Genomic DNA, 12,671 nt, shown 5'->3' on the forward strand with positions numbered 1-12,671 from the left:
CAATGATCCGCAAACAGCATATTCAGCAGCAAGTTTGCAAATCCTACTCTGGAGAAATGGTCTAAATGAGAAAAACAAACAGTTCTTAGTGAAGAGTTATCTAAAACCTCCAAGGAGACATGTAAATCGGTCCTAATTGGCATTCTTTCAAGAACCTCAGTAGATGCCAAGGAGTGACTAGGGGTGAAGAATGAGTTTCCCTTTCAGTCTCCACTTGGCTCTTCTACCTAAAGCTGGGGTGTTGCCAGACAATGTGTGCCGCTGTGTTAGACTTGTTCTCTGGATGAAAAGAAGATGTTGGCACTATCCTCAAGCTCTATATTCACTTAAGAAATAATAATTGCTCAATTAAGGGTCCAGAGCTTTTTTTCTGTGCCCAGAGAAATTAAAAGTTGAAGAGAAAATTGCACATGATGTGGGAATGCTCATCTTCATCAAGATTGCTGAATAAGATAAGGGAAGGTTGTAACTAATTTGAGGATTATAAATATAAGGAAATTGCTGATTCTTGAGTTAAAGCAATGGGCACTTTTTGTGTAATACTAGATCCTAAAAAGTTCTAGTTTATGTTAGTTGAAAATAGTCTTTTTACTTAGTTTGGTTTTGAAATTTCCCTGTGTGATCCTGCTGTCAAATCACACTGAAGGAAACAAGAGGTTCACAAAAGTTCTCGCATGGTATCTAACCTTAATGTAGTCTAGTGCTGTTGTTTGGAACATGAGATCTTTTGAAGAATGACTGTCTTCCAGAAGCATCTGTTTCTATCCAAAGAGCTGATGGGTAGTTTCGCAGCTATAAGAAAAGCTAACTTTAATCTTTACCCTTGAAGAAGATGGGATGTTACATACTTCATTTTCTCTCTCCTGCTCCTCCAGTCTTCTTCAAATCAAACCTTTATATTAACTTATGTTGTTTAAAATTCTACCTGCTGAGGTTTTGCTGGCAAATGGTCTTGAAACTTGTTTCCAAACTGCTCACCCACAAAAGCTTTTACTAGCCAATTCCATTTGGTTGGCTATCCTCCAAAACAGTCTCTGGTGAACAAAAACATTAGCTACAGAAAAACAGAAACTTCCATGGCACCCTGGAGGAACTTTTTGATCCAAAAGACACTACTAGTAAACCAAAGTGTCATTGCAAATTCATGAACATTTCCTTATGTCATGAAAAGCAGTAGGAGGAAAGGGCTGCATTTGTGCAATGGTTGTTCCATGTGTGTAAACCTAGTCCCCAACTTGAGATCAAAGACTGTCTTCAATCAGCAAGTATTTATTTAGTGCATACCATGTCTGAAGCTTAAAGAGTCAGAAAAGGACAAATAGGAGCTATTTTAAAATTCTGCTATTTGTTGAATGAATGAAGAAAGACATATTGCTGTCCTATAAAAAACCTTAATCATCCATAGGATTATAAAATTAACATGAAGCAAAGCACAATACCTCTGTCTTATCTCTATCCGTTAATCTATTTTATGCCACAGAAGGTTTTAATATATTTCAATAGCACTACTTCCTTCATTTAAGTAGTTTTAACAACAACAAAAAAGCAAAAATCATGTTGCTTTCTACCCAGTATGGCCACGCACCTCTACATCTACCCATTTGCATTTCTTGTCTGTGGAGCACAACGTATCTCTACTGAACCGTTACTGCTCCGATTGTGAGCTTAATGAAGGCAGGGAAAGTCTGTGTCTTTGCTTTCTGGCCAATGCAACAGTGCCTGGTAAACAAAAATAACCATTTGGAAAATGATTATTCAATGAATAATGAATGAATAATAAATAAGAGGAATGAAATGGTATTGACCTAAATGTAAGAACGTTCCCCAAGGTTAATGTGGCTTGAAATGGTGTTAGTTTAATGGAAGATAAGGGATTTTTACATGGGCCTTCAAGAATAGATAGGATTTAGATGGAAGAGGGGAAGGAAATAAGGTATTTCTAGTGGTGTTAAGATAATGAGCAAAGGGATTGTTTGGATGCAGAGATATTAATGAAAGGATTTCATTCTGCTTGATGGGACCATGGGTTGTGTTATGGGTTAGTGATTTTGTTTGGTGTAGATTAATGGATATTGTATAGTAGTGTTTCTTAGCCTTTAATTTGCATTCTTGGGGTTTTTGTTAAAATGCAGACTCTAATTTAGTAGGCCTGGATTGAGGCGTGAGATTATCTATTTCTAACAAGTTCCCAGGTGATGTTGGTGCTGGTGCTGTACTCCGAATTGCAAGACTGTAGAGGATCCTTAAAGCTAGACACGGTCATCTGGGCTGGATACAGCAATTATTTGAAAACTACTCTATGTTCTCCAGCAGTTATAGCAAGATGAAAACTGCGTTTAAGATTAGTGTGTCAACCTTATGAATAGTATGCTAAAGAAGAGAGAATGTGGATATAGGAAAACCAGCTGGGAGGCTGTCTTACACTTTATCTGCATATTTCACAGATTTGGTTTTCAATTACCTGTTGATTGATTAGTTTGTGTGGACATGGTCAATTCAAAAGTACTTTCTCAGTGGAATAATTGTGGGCCCACTGACTTTTTAAAAACAAGTCAAGTTTAGGTAAAACACATGGGAAATTCATGAATGCTCTTCCCTTCCTCTCCATCTGGAAAAACTGCATTCCTTCTTAAAAATAGTTGAAATGTTAGCTCTTCTGTTCTTATCATACTATAAAATTATAATTATGCCCTCAGATGTATGTCTCAGACTCTGATCTTATTATATTATAAAGATAATAATAATTAGTAACAGTAGTACAACTAGAGTTTTTTGAGTGCTTATTAGTAGTGCCAGGCAAATTGCTAAGTTTTATAATTAAATCCTTATAACAATGCTTTAAGGAATACTGCTATTATCATCCCCATTTCTACAGATGGAAAAAAAAATACTTGCATACCTTAATATGACGTTAGCTACATGCCAATGAATACATTCAGAGAATGATCAGTCAAGATGTGTTCTTTTTTTTAAGATTTTATTTATTTGACAGAGAAGGAGAAAGAGAGAGCAAAAGCAGGGGGAGAGGGAGAAGCAGGACTCTGAGATCATGGCCCCAGCCGAAGGCAGATGCTTAACCGCTGAGCCACCCAGGCACCCCAGTCAAAACGTGTTCTAAGAAATCACTGATTTCTTAGCGTAGCTTCCATTTTTGCTTGATAGCAAATGAAATCTCAAATAGTTATAATAACAGATAGGAATTTGTGAGTGTTTCCTATGTCCTAGGTACTACTTTAAGCAATTTACATGTGTTGTCTCATTTAATGCTCATAATAATCCTATGATTTAAGTGTAATTATTACCCTTGTTTTACATATGAGGAAAATGAGACACAAAGAGATTAAATAATTTGTCTAAGTTTCCATATTTATAGAGCAGAATTGTAGTTTGAACCCACTACACTGTGTTACTGATCTTAGCCTAACTTGTCTTTAATAACATAGAGTTCTGAGTGTTTTCTTAAGTGAACACTATAAATTTTTTCAAATCATAATATTTGTGAAAAGTTAATATTCTCACAAGTTAAGAAAGAGTCCAGGCAATGTAAGAGGTCTTACTGTTATATTTTTGTTTCTATTAGTACATCACAATGCCTGACCAGGAGGAACTCCCCAAGACTGGCAGACATTTAGACATGGGGAATTTTTTTTTCTATGAAAGCATAGCAAATTTCAGATAACCTGGGGCCCCATACTCCTCACCTCTCCAGTCGTACTCTGAACCCCTCATGCCCACAGCTCAATTCCACAAAAGAATCATGAGTGTTCCCCAAAACAGGGAAAAGAATATTCAAAAGATAGTCTCCTTTAAACTTTTTTCTTGCCTTTAGGGAAAGATAGTTGACCTCTGTGATCCCTTGTTAGGTTAATAATGATAATCTTTCACATATTTTAAATGCCAGATACGATAAAAATTATTACTTGATTGACCAACTAAACTAGCATTCAAATACAAGTAGAATATTTTATGCCACATGAGCTTAATATTCTCATTTAAATTTTTAATATTTAAATTTGGTATTATAATGTCATAACTTCTGTAAATACGCACTTTCATATTTTATTGTAAAGAGAATTATCTGATTTTCCCAAGTGCACCAATATATTTTTGAGCATATCCATTTTTTAAAAAGATTGATTGATTGATTGATTGATTTTAGATCTAGAGCGCACAAGCAGGAGGGGCAGAGAGAGAGGGAGAGAGAATCCCAGGCCGACTCCATGCTGAGCATGGAGCCTGATGTGGGGCTCGATTCCATGACCCAGAGCAGAAACCAAGAGTCCAACCCTTAACTGACTGCACTACCCAGGGGCCCCGAGCATATCCATTTTTGATAGCACATTCAACTTCCACTTCATAAATTTACTTACTCCTCTAAATTTGGCTTGCCTGTTGCACATGCAGACATTGATAAATTGAATAGATGCAGTGACATCTGTAGCTCCACCTTACGCTTCTCCTCATCCATGACCTGCATGGCTAGTTCCTGCTGGAATTTACTTCAAGTCCATGCAGGGAGGGAACATTGTAATCTATTATTTGCCATACTATTTAAAAATAGTTCTATTGTAGTAATGTAAGTAAATACAAAAATCTTATCTATCCACATATTTTTTCTTTTCTTTTTTTTTTTTAAGATTTTATTTATTTATTTGACAGAGAGAGAGAGAGCAGCAGAGGGAGAGGGAGAAGCAGACTCTCCACTGAGCAGGAAGCCCGATGTAGGGCTTGATCCCAGGACTCTGGGATCATGACCTGAGCCACCCAAGCGCCCCTATCCATATATTATTTCTACTAAGTTTTCTGCCCCTCAGGAAGTATCATAATTTTCTTTCTTTTTTTTTAAGATTATTTATTTACTTATTTGACAGAGAGAGAGCGCACAAAAGCAGGGGCAGCAGGAGGCAGAGGGAGAGGGAGAAGTGGGCTCCCAGTAGGACAGATAGCCCAACATTCTGCTCAATCCCAGGACCCTGAGATCATGACCTGACCGAAGGCAGACACTTAACCAATTGAGCCACCCAGGCGCCCCTCATAATTTTCCTTTTAGATAATATTCTATTATCTAATAGAATACCTATCATAGAGATTTGGCTCCTTCCTACTGAAGTATATAAAAAGGCCTTTAACATTTAAACAAAAGAAAACAGAAAGCCATCACTACAACCATTAGTACCAAACATCTGAGAAGTCTTAATTGTTTTCACTGGAACCCCCCCATAAAGTATATTGTTCTTTTTTATATTTTTCTACTTTATTTTTAAAGGCGGGGGGGGGGGGAAGCTGCATTCTATAACTCAGATTGTGTTATACAAATCATGAAATATAAATGACTTTCCTATAACCTGAACACCATTTTAGGATTATGACAAAATTTCATAGAAGATGTTGGATTTGCATTTTTTAAAAGTTATTTTCTTACTTTGAAACAATTCCAAATCACAAAAATGTTGCAACTGCAGTACAAATAACATTGGCTCCTAAATGATCTGAGAGTAATGACAATCTGAGAGTAATGACAACTGAGTACTTGAACATGTTTTCCCCACAAACAAGGACATTTCTCTGTATAAATGAAATACAGCCACCAAATTCAGGAAACTGATACACCACTACCATATAATCCTCAGACTGCATTTTGGTTTTGCTGCTTGTTTCAGTAATCTTGATAGCAAAAGGATCCCGTCCAGAATCAAGCAGCACACTTCATTATTATGCCTCTTTAGTCTCTTTTAATCTCGATTTCCTCAATTTTCCCATTATTTTCATGGATTTGACATTTAAAAAGATTACAATTTAGTTATTTTGCAAGATGCTCCTTATTTTAGGTTTATCTTCTACTTTCTTACTACTGGATTTAAATTATCTGTCTTTGAAGAATCGTGAAGGTGATTTTGTGTTCATCTCATAGTATCCTATCATTTGGTACATTACTTGTGATGTTAGTATTAACTCATGACTAAGGTGATCACTGTAAAAAAATTTTTTTTTGTTAAGTACATTGTGGAGAAGTACATTAACTTTCAACTTGTTGATTTACTTATATCCATATGAAGTCATAGGTATCCATTTTATCCAATGGGTTATAATCTGCTGTTATTATTATTCACTTTGATCTTCCAATAGTCTCAGATATGGGCAGTGTGATCCTCTTTAATCTGACTTCTTTCTTTAACATGTCCCTGGCATTGTTTTGAGTACTTCCATATTTTTGCCACAGTGAGATAGGCCCTGTTCGTCTTTTTCATGCCCCGGCTCTGCAAACAGGTAATTCTCTAAGCAGTTCTAGTTTCTTTTATTCAGAAATGGTATTTAGAAACCAAGATTTGGGAGGTAGGTGTGCCCATTGTTTTGGATGTGTCATTGTTCTCAGAATCTGGAACTAAGGAAATATATGTAGGAAAAATTCATCTATCTATTTTTACATATATATACACATTAACATATATCTTATATCTATATCCATATGCTAGGAGTTCACAATGATATGTCCATTTTTAAACCAACACCACAGGATCCAACATAGTTTCTTTCTTTTCGTAGTTAGAACTACTTTCTTCAACAATGAAAACCCTGTCTCCTAATTATCCTTAATATATTTATTTATTTGATCAATCCCCTCACGTATAACCACTATCCTGCTGCTGCTAAACATCCCAGTCCTCCCTCCCCCCACCAGATGTTCTTCTCAGCCTTCTTGAGCTCCAACACTGCTCTTCAGGCTGCTGAGGTTTCCCCACCCACATTCTCTACGGATACTAACCCTACTTGTCCCCATCTAACGAGTTTGGGACTAAATTGTTCAGGAAAGAAAGATAAGGAAAGAGAAGGGAAGATGGAAAGGAAGATGAAAAAGAAGAGAATGAGAAGAACTTGTAATACTTTTAAATTGCTTATTTGTCTGCTGTGTGGATTCTAATGCCATTGCATATTACATATTTAATTGAAAAGTTCTTTTTATTGAGTAACTAAAAACAAAATAACAAGTCTACTTCAACTAACTAGACTTCACATATTTGACAAATATTTATTAAGTACCTACTCTGTGCCAGTATAAATAAATTTTAGTAAAAACCCAATTAACAGCAGTTCTCAATTAATCAATATATTTTACTTACTTGCTTTTCAGGGAAATTAGCCAATTATAAGAAATCATATCCAAATTGAAGATTTATTCCAAACAAGGTCAGTCATAAAGTCAGTATGAATTTTACTGTAATTCGTATGACTTATATATTATACTATATAATAAGAAGTGATATTCAGAATTATGACCCTGAAAGGCAATAGGAAACTCAATCGCAATCTAAATACTGCCATGCTCACTATAGACATGTTAGAAATATTTTCAACAGATATTGTTTTATTCTGTTAACCATAAAACTATATTCCCCAAACAACCTATTTCTAGTTTATTTATTCATTCAACAAATATTTAGTAAGCATCTATATGTGTCAGGCACTGTTTAAGAAAATCTATTGAAATTACTGTTTTGATGGAGTTTAGCATCTTAGTGAGGAGAAAAAAGACAATAAACAGGCAATATGTGCTATTCCAGGTATTACAAGTACTAAGAAGAAAAATAAAGAAAGCTAGGAGAGCTGCCTTAGACAGATGGTTAGTTTAGTTTTTTCTTGCTATCAGTTTGTCATTTATCCAATGAGATTCTCTTTCTCAAGATGAGAAATACATTGTTCTCATATTTGTTTGCTGGTTTTCTTTAGTATGTTGAGGTCATATTTATAGTAAACTCTTAGTTGGATCTAAATCATTTTGAAGGGACTGGGCAGATATTAAACCAGATGGCAAATTGGGGAAGGTAAAGGGAAAGAAAGAGTTATTTGGGGAAGAGGTTTGAGTGGATTTTTAAATTAAAAAAGAAACTTCCTTATATTGCTTAGGTTTTCTTTTTTTTTTTTTTATAATTTTTATTTTGTTATATTAGTCACCATACAGTATCCCCAGTTTTTGATGCAATGTTCCATGATTCATTATTTGCGTATAACACCCAGTGCACCATGCAATATGTGCCCTCCTTAATACCCATCACCAGCCTATCCCAATCCCCCACCCCTCTCCCCTCTGAAGCCCTCAGTTTGTTTCCCAGCTTAGGTTTTCTACAGGAGTTATGGTATCTTCATGATGTTTAAAAGCTATTTTTGTTAAAAAATATTTTCACAGTAGCTGAATTCTACTCAAATAGTATGCTGATAGAGCTTATGTATCCTGAACAAGAAAGAATGGAAAATGAATTGATTGAGATAGACAAGAATCTGTAAATCTTTCTATTGTTCATTAGCCGCTTTCCAGATATGTATGTTTTACTAACTCCCACAAATGGTGACTCTACTTTAATAATCAAAGTTATGGATATGGCTCAAAAGCCTTCTGTTATTCTCAAGCAAAATTTGGTATCTTATTCCTTAGCTCAATAGACTTCTATCTACCCCAATGGTATTGTTATAAATTTAAAGAATTGGTAATATCAATTTAACAGAAAGAAAAATAAGAAAATGAAAGTCATTAAATTCTGGGATAGATGGGGCACCTGGGTGGCTCAGTCGTTAAGCGTCTACCTTCGGCTCAGGTCATGATCCCAGGGTCCTGGGATCGAACCCTGCATCGGGCTCCCTGCTCAGTGGGACACCTGCTTCTCCCTCTCCCACTCTCCCTGCTTGTGTTTCCTCTTTCGCTGTGTCTCTCTCTGTCAAATAAATAAAATCTTTAAAGAAATAAAAAAATAAAAAAATTCTAGGATAGATTAGTAAGTAGAAGTCAGTAGCATCTATATGTAAGAGAAAGAGCACTGGACAGGAATTTTGAGACCTGATTGAACTATTCCTAGTTCCTGTTAGGTAACTTTGGGCAAACAGCTCCTACTTTCTTATCTCCAGTCTTCTATTTGGCAAAATGAAGATGATGTCAGTTTGTGTCTAAAGTCACCATTTAGAAACAAAATTCTAGAGTTAAAGCAAACAAATCCAATAAAAAAATACCAGCCTCGTGTGTTTTGACACACACACTTTCTCCCACTATACACACACATACAGTACTAAAAGAAAAATTGTTTTTCAGTCAAATAAGAGAATATGTTGAATACTCAATTATTAAAATTCCTATTCACTAAGATTACTGTTCTGTTAGTTTTGATCCTTTAAAAAATTACAATAATCCTCTCAAATGATTATATTTCAGAAAAAGGATAGGAGAAATAGCTACATTATATTTCTCTTTTGATCTTTAGTTTTTTGATAGGGTTCACAAAAGATGTCTACATCTTAATCATTTAGACTTTGCATATGTGCAAAAACACATTTTATGAAAAAATCCTGATACATTCTATATTATTTCTCAAATAACTAATAATAATGTACATGGTTAGTTTACTCATTCTCAGAGAGAAGAGGACCCAAAATAACTATTGTACTATTTAAGTTATTGGAAAAAAGAATCCAATAATAAGTTTTGTTAGCTATAATAATACCTTGACTTTTATATAGTACATTTATTCATAGTAGAGAATACTTTACAAAATATGCATGTGATTTTTCTAGTTCATTTTCAAAGGCACTTTATAAAATACAGATTAAACAGTTTCAAAGATGTATTTCTTTTACTCATTTTACCTCCATAATATTTAGCATCCTATACTTTCAATTTTAATGAATTATTCCTTCTTAATGTGTACCAATTTAGTGTACATATTATACACACGTATTTGCAAAGGCACAATGTTCACTGGCAAGAACCTTTCAACTGGTATTTTATTTTATTTTTATTTTTTTTATATGGAGTGCTTCATGAATTTGCATGGCATCCTTTGTACAGGGGCCATGCTAATCTCCTCTGTATCATTCCAGTTTTTAGTATATGTGCTAGGATTGGTATTTTAGAAATCAAAACCAAAATGGAAAAACTTTCCACAAAATAATCAGAATATACAAACAAATAACTCTGGACTTTGATTTTATTTCTTCCATTTTACTATATTTTTTTTAAGCAAGCAGTACCTGAATCCACTTAAAAATTTCCTTGGACATGCTTTTATATCCCTATCTAAATTGATGAGCATAGGAATACTCATTTTTTTAGCCTTAAGCCATTTTATAAGGTAAACAAAGTCACACGAGTATTTGTTAAAACCTCAACTACAAAACTAGTGAACTATCCAGTGGGGCGGCAAATTTGGATGGGAGGGAAAAGCAGCTCAGAGACCTTGTTAGCCGGCTGATACAATATACATACACTGAGCAGCCTAGAAAGCACAGGGCAAAGGGTCACGTTGCAGTGGCATTTGCTGTAAAGCCCAATCCCCCCCCCCCTTTATAAATCCATAAATAGTATTTATGTTTTTTTCACATAAATTTATATCCAAAGGTGGAACCCAATTATCTGTCACAGGGCTATTGTAAGAATGAACTGAGATCATATTTATAAAATTAACACTGAGTGTGTACTAAGAGCTTGGCCCTGTTTTAAGTGTATTCATCTTCGTAACAACACTACAAATATTAGGTTGAACCCCTACGAAATTGCCATTTCTGTAGGTGAAAAACAGTTGAATATCAGCAGAATTGTATTTCGGCTTCATACTATTGTTTCATGTTACAAATGAAGAAACTGAGGAACAGAGGGGTTAAGTAACTTGCCTAAGGAGAATCATTGTTTTTCTCATCTTAAATTGAGAAAGCTGATGTTTAAGAAAGAACAAGCAACTTCTCTAAGGATACACGGCTACCTGCCTCTCAGGGAGTTAGATCAAAAGAGATTATATCTGCTTATGTACTTTGTAAATTTCGTATTGCTAAAAATGTTAAACTATTTCTGCTGTTAATATAAAATCTTCTCTTCCTGCCATCCTATTGGGTCTTTCATTCTCCAATTACCAAGGATTACTAGGAAATGATGCCTTTTGTTATCAAGATAAAAAGGCCATCATATTTACTGTCTTCTGAAATGTTTTTCCTCCAAAATGATAGGGTAACTGCAGTCACCCATCCCTGCCCTTTCTGTTATCAACTCAATGCTAAATGATTAAGGTGCTGAAGTACTTTGGTTTGTTCTCAAATTATTCTCGCTGATGTCCTTGGGACAGATGAGGTACAGGGCTATTGGAGATAACAAAAAAATTCATGAGACATGATCAATTCTCAAGTAGCATACAAAATAAACTTCAAACATAATTTCATGTGATTTCATTTGAGCTGGAACCAGGGACATTTTAGAAAGCAGACACAGCAGAAGAAAGAAGAACCTAAGTTAGGCACTCTGAGACATTATCTTTGAGCAGCATTTGGTGCACTGCAATAAGCCTGGGAGAGACCATCTCCAGCTTCGGCATAGAGAACATGAAGATCTTTCTTATCCACATGTGCTAGGTGTGCTACTCCAGTGAAGTACTTAAATTCCATTAGTGGTTTCCTTGTAAAAATTTCAGCTGCAACAGTAACAGTCTATCTTTATGGTTCTCCTGGACACAGAGAGTATAGTAACTACCAGTGCCTGACTCAGGAGTCAACTTGTGTATGAAACCAGACTCAACCTGTATTTGAAATCTCCACCACTTTACTACCTGTGTGACTTTGGGCAAGCTTCTTCATATCTCTGTATGTCAGTTTTTCATAGGGAATATATTAGTTCTTACCTATGTAATTTAGAAGTATTTTAAATGGGATAATGCTCATAGTGTTTAGAACATTGCCAAACATGATCAGCATTTTAATAGGTATTGATTTCTCACGAAATTTTGAGCATATCTTAATTTAACATTTAGAAACACCAGTGCTTTCATGTGTTCAGAGAATGCTTAACCATCCATCAGGAATTTAGGTTAATTTCCTTAAGAAATGATTCGTCATACTCCTTGCATTTATCTTATTCTCACTTAATTTTCTAGATTTATCTTTAATGTATCTTTTCCCACTTACCAACATTTACATACCATCTCAGTTTTCCCAGAATAAATACACTTCATCATCAGTTATATCTATCCTGTCCTTTCCTTTCCTTCAATGTTGTAACACATGCCATTGTTTCTTCTTATTTACTGATAACTGCTGTATTACCAAAATAGACATCAGTTGCAAATACAGAGTAGCTACACTGGGTGCTATTCAAAGCACGGAGAAATTTTCCCCTGAAATTGAAACTGATGAACTAGAGGCACATTAAAAACAAATTAAGATCCACTCACTACTACCAATATGGGTTACCACAACAGAAAATTGCATGTGGATATTATACACAGTAACAGAGAACTTGTACTAGGAGAAAAAAGTAGAATGTGAGTTATAAATCACAGTGGGTTAATAGAAGACTGTTAGCTCTGATTTTCCTTTTTTCTTGTAGAACCTTTTAATTACTGCATTTCTAATGCACTTACATTTGCCAGTAGTTCTCCTTTTTATTCTTCTAATAATAGTTCCTAAGGTACATCCTATAAATTACACCTTTCCTTTTCCTCTCCCCCTTCTCTTTAAACAATTCTGAGAGAGAGAGAGAAAAGAGCAAACTGTAATTTTAAGTAACTCCTTTGGATTAGTTCATGTGCTCCTTTAAAAAAAAAAATCTCTGTCATTAGCACTGCGCTTTCCTGTCCCCATTCTTATACATGCCAATTTATCAGCTGCAGCGTTGCTGCTGGCCTGCCGTTTTTCTATTAAGGCACCAA

The 12,671-nt window shown here is 35.1% G+C and overlaps 1 protein-coding gene and 1 non-coding gene across 2 annotated transcripts in view; both read right to left on the reverse strand.

The window, feature by feature from the left end:
- Positions 1–12,671, reverse strand: part of ADGRL2 (adhesion G protein-coupled receptor L2) — a 269,281-nt gene that overhangs the window by 221,049 nt on the left and 35,561 nt on the right. The window lies entirely within an intron of this gene.
- Positions 9,784–9,889, reverse strand: LOC113254866 (U6 spliceosomal RNA). Its single transcript, XR_003315988.1, has one exon. It is a non-coding gene; the product is annotated as a U6 spliceosomal RNA (small nuclear RNA).

Source organism: Ursus arctos, unplaced genomic scaffold, assembly GCF_023065955.2.
Source record: "Ursus arctos isolate Adak ecotype North America unplaced genomic scaffold, UrsArc2.0 scaffold_12, whole genome shotgun sequence".
NCBI lineage: Eukaryota > Metazoa > Chordata > Mammalia > Carnivora > Ursidae > Ursus > Ursus arctos.